General features: G+C 46.5%; 1 pseudogene; it reads right to left on the bottom strand.

Annotated features, from left to right (window-relative positions):
- Positions 1 to 5,544, bottom strand: part of LOC123084278 (uncharacterized) — a 50,329-nt pseudogene extending 44,785 nt beyond the window's left edge.
- Positions 5,545 to 6,000: the final 456 nt, after the last annotated feature.

Genomic DNA, 6,000 nt, shown 5'->3' on the forward strand with positions numbered 1-6,000 from the left:
TTCACAAAAGAACCAAACACATCAAGAGATGCTTCAATTCCATCTGCGATCAAGTCCAAGTGGGAGACATAGAGATTTGCAAGATACATACGGATCTGAATGTTGCAGACCCATTGACCAAGCCTCTCTCACGAGCAAAACATGATCAGCACCAAGGCTCCATGGGTGTTAGAATCATTACTGTGTAATCTAGATTATTGACTCTAGTGCAAGTGGGAGACTGAAGAAAATATGCCCTAGAGGCAATAATAAAGTTATTATTTATTTCCTTATTTCATGATAAATGTTTATTATTCATGCTAGAATTATATTAACCGGAAACATAATACATGTGTGAATACATAGACAAACATAGTGTCACTAGTATGCCTCTACTGGACTAGCTCGTTGATCAAAGATGGTTATGTTTCCTAACCATAGACATCGGTTGTCATTTGATAACGGGATCACATCATTAGGAGAATGATGTGATTGACATGACCCATTCCGTTAGCTTAGCACATGATTGTTTAGTTTACTGCTATTGCTTTCTTCATGACTTATACAGGTTCCTATGAGTATGAGATTATGCAACTCCCGATTATCGGAGGAACACCTTGTGTGCTACCAAACGTCACAACATAACTGGGTGATTATAAAGGTGCTCTACAGGTGTCTCCAATGGTACTTGTTGAGTTGGCATAGATCGAGATTAGGATTTGTCACTCTGATTGTCGAAGAGGTATCTCTGGGCCCTCTCGGTAATGCACATCACTATAAGACTTGCAAGCAATGTGACTAATGAGTTAGTTGCGGGATGTTGCATTACGGAACGAGTAAAGAGACTTGCCGGTAACGAGATTGAACTAGGTATTGAGATACCGATGATCGAATCTCGGGCAGGTAACATACCGATGACAAAGGGAACAACGTATGTTGTTATGCGGTTTGACCGATAAAGATCTTCATAGAATATGTAGGAACCAATATGAGCATCCAGGTTCCGCTATTGGTTATTGACCAGAGACATGTCTCGGTCATGTCTACATAGTTCTCGAACCCGTTGGGTCCGCACGCTTAAAGTTCTCTGACGATCGGTATTATGAGTTTTTGTGTTTTGATGTACCGACGGTAGTTAGGAGTCCCGGATATGATCACGGACATGACGAGGAGTCTTGAAATGGTCGAGATGTAAAAATCGATATATTGGATGACTATGTTCGGACACCGGAAGAGTTTCGGGAGGTTTCGGACATATACCGGAGTACTGGGGGTTACCGGACCCCCCCGGGGAAGCTATTGGGCCTTATGGGCCTTAGTGGAGAAGAGAGAGGGCAGCCAGGAGGTGGCGCGCAGCCCCCCTTGCCCCAATCCGAATTGGACAAGGGGAAGTGGCGGCGGCCCCCCTCTCCTTCCTTCTCTCCACCTCCTCCTTCCCCCTTCTCCTTCTTGGAATAGGAAAGGGAGGGGGCAAACCTACTTGGAGTAGGATTGCCCCCATTGGGCGTGCCTCTCCCTTGGCCGACCCTCTCCTCCTCCCCCATTTATATACGGGGGCAGGGGGCACCCCAAAGACAGAACAATTGATTTGTTAATCTCTTAGCCATGTGCGGTGCCCCCCTCCACCATAATCCACCTCGGTTATATCATAGCGGCGCTTAGGCGAAGCCCTGCGTCGGTAGCTTCATAAACATCGTCACCACGCCGTCGTGATGACAAAACTCTCCCTCAAGCTCTACTGGATCGTGAGTTTGAGGGACGTCACCGAGCTGAACGTGTGCTGAACGTGGAGGTGCCGTACGTTCGGTACTGAAGATTGGTCGATCGTGTAGACGTATGACTACATCAACCGTATTGTTATAACGCTTCTGCTTAACGGTCTACGAGGGTACGTGGATGACACTCTCCCCTCTCGTTGCTATGCATCACCATGATCTTGCGTGTGCGTAGGATTTTTTTTTGAAATTACTATGTTCCCCAACAGACTTATCCTTCCTTTCCGAATCCTTGCTTCTCCGTGATGTTCTTCATTCATAACGGTCATCTCTACTCCTTCTCTCTCTTGGTGGTGATTCTTCTCTTCTACTTCTTCTTTTCAGAGAATCTTCTCTTCTTTTGTAGGGAGTTGTACACTCATTGAAATAGTGTCTGGGTCTTCCACAATTTTAGCAATTGCGCTCACGACTAGAAGATCTTGTCATTGTATGACCTTGACTTGGAACTTCTTTCCTTGCTTCTATTCTTGTAAAACTTGTTGAAGTTCTTCACCATTAGGCTCAATTCTTAATTGAAGGATTTTTTTCTCACTTGATGATGTGGGAGCATCACATGAGGTTTTGTAAGCACCACTTGACTTGTTGTGAGGCTCTTCCTTATCCTTGAGTGACATCTCATGAGCAACAATTCTTCCAATGACTTCCGTTAGCTTGATATCTTTGTAATTGGGCATTATTTGGATCAATGTGCACACGGTATCATATTTTCCATCCAAGGCTCTTAGGATCTTCTTGATGATGAATCTATCGGTCATCTCTTCACTTCCTAAGCCGACAATCTCGTTTGTGATGAGAGCAAGCCTAGAGTACATTTCAGCGACACCTTCACCATCCTTCATTTTGAACTTGTCAAGTTGACTTTGAAGCACATCCAATTTGGATTCCTTGACGGAGTCGGTACCTTCGTGCATATCAATCAAAGTATCGCAAATTTCCTTTGCATTCTCAAGACGACTGATTTTGTTGAATTCTTCGGGGCACAATCCGTTGAAGAGAATATCACAAGCTTGAGCAATGTATTGCAGCATCTTCAACTCTTCCGCGGTAGCTTCACGGTTCGGTTCTCTCCCATCAAAGAATTCACCTTGCAAGCCAATACATACAATAGCCCAAATGGTGGGGTTATGTCCAAGAATATGCATTTTCATCTTATGCTTCCAACTAGCAAAATTATTACCATCAAAGTAAGGACCTCTACGGTGGTAATTTCCCTCACTAGACGCCATACTCTCCTAGGTTGTGAAACCAAGGCTATGATCACCAAAAGCTATGGAAATCAAGGCAAATGGAGACCAAAGCTCTGATACCACTTGTAGGATCGAAAGTATGTCTAGAGGGGGGGGTGATTAGAGTACTTGACCAAATAGAAATCTAGCCTTTTCCCAATTTTAAGTCTTGGCAGACTTTAGCAATTTAGCACAATTCAAATAATCAACCTACACATGCAATTCTAAGAGTATAGCAGCGGAATGTAAAACAATTGCATATGAAGGTAAAGGAAGGAGTTTGGAGGGAGCAAACGCAATGTAGACACGGAGATTTTTGGCGTGGTTCCGATAGGTGGTGCTATCGTACATCCACGTTGATGGAGACTTCAACCCACAAAGGGAACGGTTGCGCGAGTCCACGGAGGGCTCCACCCACGAAGGGTCCACGAAGAAGCAACCTTGTCTATCCCACCATGGCCATCGCCCATGAAGGACTTGCCTCACTAGGGTAGATCTTCACGAAGTAGGCGATCTCCTTGCCCGTACAAACTCCTTGGTTCAACTTCACAATCTTGACGGAGGCTCCCAAGTGACACCTAACCCATCTAGGATACACCACTCTCCAAAAGGTAATAGATGGTGTGTTGATGATGAACTCCTTGCTCTTGTGCTTCAAATGATAGTCTCCCCAACACTCAACTCTCTCTCATAGGATTGGATTTGATAGAAAGATGATTTGAGTGGAAAGCAACTTGGGGAAGGCTAGAGATCAAGATCTATGTGGTTGGAATGGAATATCTTGGCCTCAACACAAGTGTAGGTGGTTCTCTCTCAGAAAATGTATGTTGGAAGTGTAGGCATATTCTGATGGCTCTCTTCACGAATGAAGAGTGGGTGGAGGGGTATATATAGCCTCCACACAAAATCTAACCGTTACACACAAATCACCAAACTCGGTGGGACCGAATTATAAAACTTGGTCATACCAATTTAGTTCAAAATGTGAACGTTAGGATTTTAGGTGGGACCGACATGTCAACTCGGTGGGACCGATTCCATTAGGGTTAGGGCATAACGTAATATCGGTGAGACCGATTACACAAACTCGGTGGGACCGATTTTGGTAATAGACAAACAGAGAGTTGGTCAGGCAAACTCGGTGGGACCGATTCGCTCGTCTTGGTTAGACCGAAACATTACGAAGGGGAAACAGAGAGTTTGCATTGCAATCTTTCGACATTGCCTCTGCCCACTCCAACCTTTTGTTCTTCCAAGCGTCATTTTCAAATGCCTCCACACCATGGCCGGAGCTAACAACATCGTCAGGCTCAGCCTCTTCCTCCTCAGGCACGTGTTCATAAAAGTCCCACTTGAGGATCCAGTTATGCAGAATGCAACAAGCAAGAACAAGCTTAACTTGAGTGGAGTATGGGTGAAATGGCTTCTGATCCAGGATCTTAAACATATTCTTCAGAGCTCTAAAAGCCCTCTCAACAGTTACTCTAAGGATGGTGTTTGAGATTAAACAACTCCTGTGCAGTCCTAGGATAGTTCCTACCAGAGAACTCATTGAGATGGTACCTGGTTTTCCTGAAGGGTGGAAGAATACCCGGCCGACATGCATAGCCAGCATCCCCAACATAGAACTTGCCATCGGGGATGTTGATCCCATAAGATCGACTCATGCTGTCATTAAGAATGTTAGCATCATGCGCTGACCCCTCCCAGCCAGCCAACACATATGTGAACTTCAGATCAAAATCAACAGCAACAAGCACATTCTGGCTTGTGTAGTGCTTCCTCCCACTTTATGCTGCAGACTATGACCTAGGAACTCTGGCAGTGACATGAGTACCATCTATTTCCCCAATGCAATCCTGAAAATGGCATCACAAGCTTGTGTTAGTGCTCAACTTGAACAATACAAGCATATCAAGCCATGAAAAGTGTTATTGTCAATGCTCACCTTGAAGTATGGATACCATCTTAGGTTTAAGCGAATTTTGGGTGGAGTCCGGCCAGATGGTCTCCTCATCATCTCTCCTCTAAGCTCCCCAACAACAAAAAGCACCTACTTGAAGTACCTAGAGATGGTCTCCATTGATCTCTTGAACGTGTTGTCAATGACCCTGAACCTCTAGTTATGGCCAACAACGTGAAAGAACATGGCCACTTGCTCTTCCACGCTGGTGTTGATGTTATCTTGTAGCAGCCCCCTGCTCCTGAAGGTCTCGACAAGCCTGGAAAATGGTGATATTTTCATTCGAAGCATCCACAGAGCCTCGACGTCATTGCAGTTGTAGATGTAGTTCAGATTTTGGATCCTCTCCTGTTTCCGGATAAACAATGGACCATAGCGGATCAATGGTCTCCCAGCATGACGAATAGCTCTCTGGTGCATGAACACGACCCATGCCTGAATCACACTAATCAGTGTTGTTGCCTGAATTATCAGCCTCATATGTGCGTCTATAACCTAGTCGACATCGACGGTTCGTTCAGGGGGAAATCGATCCTACACCTAGCCTAACGGCCTAACCACTGACCTAACAAAGGGGGGAGGGGGTGCTGCTTACAGGCATCGGAGACGAAGATGGCGTAGGGGGAGCCATGGCACAGACAAGGTCAACCAGACGGTGGCCAACAACAAGGGAAGCACCAGACCCGCCGCAAACATCACCGCCTCTTCCGTCGCCGCCGCCTCTAGCGCAGATCTGAAATTGCAGGCGCCGCCGATGGTGAGGCAGTGGGGAAGAAAGGGGGTAGTGGCTATGGGTGAGCAAGTGAAAGGGGGGTGAGGCTAGATTTGGCACTGGGACGGCACGCCAGATTTCCATCTCCCGCCATCCCCCCCGCCCTCACGTCGCACCTGCCCGTGCGACCTCATGCCGCACTCAGCCTGGCTCGCGAGAAACTGCTGATCCGAGCGTTTCCAGCGAGCCAGGCTCTGGGCTGCTTTGAGAAGCATGCGATGCAGGCCCAACAGTGAAACCAGGCAACCAAACAGGCCTCTTCCTTCCCACGCGGGCCTGGTTGGG

The sequence above is a fragment of the Triticum aestivum genome, chromosome 4A (assembly GCF_018294505.1).
Source record: "Triticum aestivum cultivar Chinese Spring chromosome 4A, IWGSC CS RefSeq v2.1, whole genome shotgun sequence".
Classification (NCBI taxonomy): domain Eukaryota; kingdom Viridiplantae; phylum Streptophyta; class Magnoliopsida; order Poales; family Poaceae; genus Triticum; species Triticum aestivum.